Consider the following 2,500-nt stretch of genomic DNA (forward strand, 5'->3'; position numbering starts at 1 on the left):
TGCCTTAACCTAACCCACGTTGTGCCTTAACCTAACCCACGTTGTGCCTTAACCTAACCCACGTTGTGCCTTAACCTAACCCACGTTGTGCCTTAACCTAACCCACGTTGTGCCTTAACCTAACCCACGTTGTGCCTTAACCTAACCCACGTTGTGCCTTAACCTAACCCACGTTGTGCCTTAACCTGCTCTGTAATTGGCATATGACACGTTACATTAATCTAGTGTTGTCTAACCACAACCCTCTGAATATAGTTCGCTACTCGCACCGCCCACCCTCTTGTGTATCGTTTCATGTTCAACACTTCGCAAGTGTTGCTTACTTTTGACATGCTCCCGCTGTACACTGTAATGTGGACGACTGCAGGATGTACATCGCCCCCCCCCCTCCCCCCTGCCTTCGCACGCTGGTCGTTCAGGTGCTTGCGTGTTCAATGCCCTTCGCAGCTGTTCACTGGCATTCGCATGTCGAAGCGCTCAGTCTACGTCGTGGTACGGCCTGTGTCCACTGTCCGCTGATGTCGTAAGCTTAACCCTCACATTGTACTGCACATAGGTCCGTATGTACTGAATGATACGCTGTGGCACATGTGTGACCGTACAACGACTGCGCCCAACAACAGCGAACCATACGGTCCAAATGTTGTGCACTCAGCCACGTGCCGTCTCCCCATAACAGCTACATTGCAGTGTGGTACGCCATAGAGACGTGTGGGAGTAACGGACGCCCTGGATGGCGATCAGCATGAGCCGTCTGTTGATGTAGTGGCGCGTGTATTCAAACGTAGTCGTCTCTTCTCACACAGTGTGATAGCATGGTGCACCGCGTTCCACATCTGCGACATGGTACAGATGCTGGTTGACAGTCGGTCTCGTAATGGACATCGCATACGTAGGGGGCCACCTCCCACGTGTTCTCTAGTCGTGCACATTTTGTTGCGTGTATGTGGGCAGACGTAGTGTGTCGTGACACCTAACAGACAGGTATGCAATAATCGTTGCATTTGCAAACTGGGATGGACGTCTACGTTTGCTGGTGACGTTACGCAAATGAACAACTGGTAAACCCATTGTGGTACGGTTGTTGTTGCTGGAGGTAAATCAGTAAGGGCAAATCTGTGTGTGAAGCGATACGCGGCGGTGGCTGGGTGGGACCGTCCCCGGCCGGTGAGGGGGGGCCGCCCGGCGTGCTGGCCGCGCGGTGCGTGGGCGCACGCGCTACAGCCGGCTGGTGGGGGCGCCCAGTGGCAGGCGCGCCGGCCGACGGACGCGGCAGGCGGCGCAGCTGCGCGCCGGGGCACCCTGCGCGCGGCGCCGGGCGGCCAAAGTGGGTCCTCGCGGGCCCGGTGCGAAGCGCGGTGGACATCTGCAGTGTGCTGGTCCGACTGAGGACTGTGTGCGTTGAGGATGCGCCGCCGCCCGGCACTCGGCGCCGCGACGCCGTCTGCTGCTCGGTCGCCCCAGCGGTTCTCGCTGGTGGTTTGTATCGCAGTTGTGCAGACGTGTTGGCACGTGCGCTGTGCTGGGAGAGTTCGCTTCGGCACCCACGTGGGGCCTTTGCCCTTCTGTGGCGCTGGCGTTGGAGCTGCCGGTCACCGTAGGTGGCGCGTGTTGTCTCCCGCCGGCAATGCCACGACAGCACGCTCCCGGGCCTCTGTCGGCAGCGGCAAGCTCAGTTGGGAGCACGGGTGGTCGCACCTAAAGCGTCTACTCGCCTAACTCCGGGCGATTGCGCCTCTCTCGAACCCGACCAAGTACTTAGGACGGCGCTGCGCGCCGCCGGGACCTGAGAGGGTTTCGAGGTGTATTGTGCAGGGGAGCTCAGCCTCCTCCTGTTTGCAGAATAATTGAGCGGACGCTTGCGTGTTCGCGCGGGCCCCTGGGACACACTCCCGGGCGGCCGGCTGCTCAGCTCTAGTTGACGCAGCTCCCTGGTTGATCCTGCCAGTAGTCATATGCTTGTCTCAAAGATTAAGCCATGCATGTCTCAGTACAAGCCGCATTAAGGTGAAACCGCGAATGGCTCATTAAATCAGTTATGGTTCCTTAGATCGTACCCACGTTACTTGGATAACTGTGGTAATTCTAGAGCTAATACATGCAAACAGAGTCCCGACCAGAGATGGAAGGGACGCTTTTATTAGATCAAAACCAATCGGTCGGCTCGTCCGGTCCGTTTGCCTTGGTGACTCTGAATAACTTTGGGCTGATCGCACGGTCCTCGTACCGGCGACGCATCTTTCAAATGTCTGCCTTATCAACTGTCGATGGTAGGTTCTGCGCCTACCATGGTTGTAACGGGTAACGGGGAATCAGGGTTCGATTCCGGAGAGGGAGCCTGAGAAACGGCTACCACATCCAAGGAAGGCAGCAGGCGCGCAAATTACCCACTCCCGGCACGGGGAGGTAGTGACGAAAAATAACGATACGGGACTCATCCGAGGCCCCGTAATCGGAATGAGTACACTTTAAATCCTTTAACGAGTATCTATTGGAGGGC

The 2,500-nt window shown here is 57.2% G+C and overlaps 1 non-coding gene across 1 annotated transcript in view; it reads left to right on the plus strand.

Moving 5' to 3' along the window:
* Nucleotides 1–1,928: 1,928 nt before the first annotated feature.
* Nucleotides 1,929–2,500, plus strand: part of LOC126138926 (small subunit ribosomal RNA) — a 1,909-nt gene continuing 1,337 nt past the window's right edge. Inside the window, exon 1 of the ribosomal RNA XR_007528417.1 lies at nt 1,929–2,500. This exon is cut by the window's right edge and continues 1,337 nt beyond it. This is a non-coding gene — a ribosomal RNA (small subunit ribosomal RNA).

This window comes from Schistocerca cancellata, unplaced genomic scaffold (genome assembly GCF_023864275.1).
Source record: "Schistocerca cancellata isolate TAMUIC-IGC-003103 unplaced genomic scaffold, iqSchCanc2.1 HiC_scaffold_674, whole genome shotgun sequence".
Classification (NCBI taxonomy): Eukaryota; Metazoa; Arthropoda; class Insecta; order Orthoptera; family Acrididae; genus Schistocerca; species Schistocerca cancellata.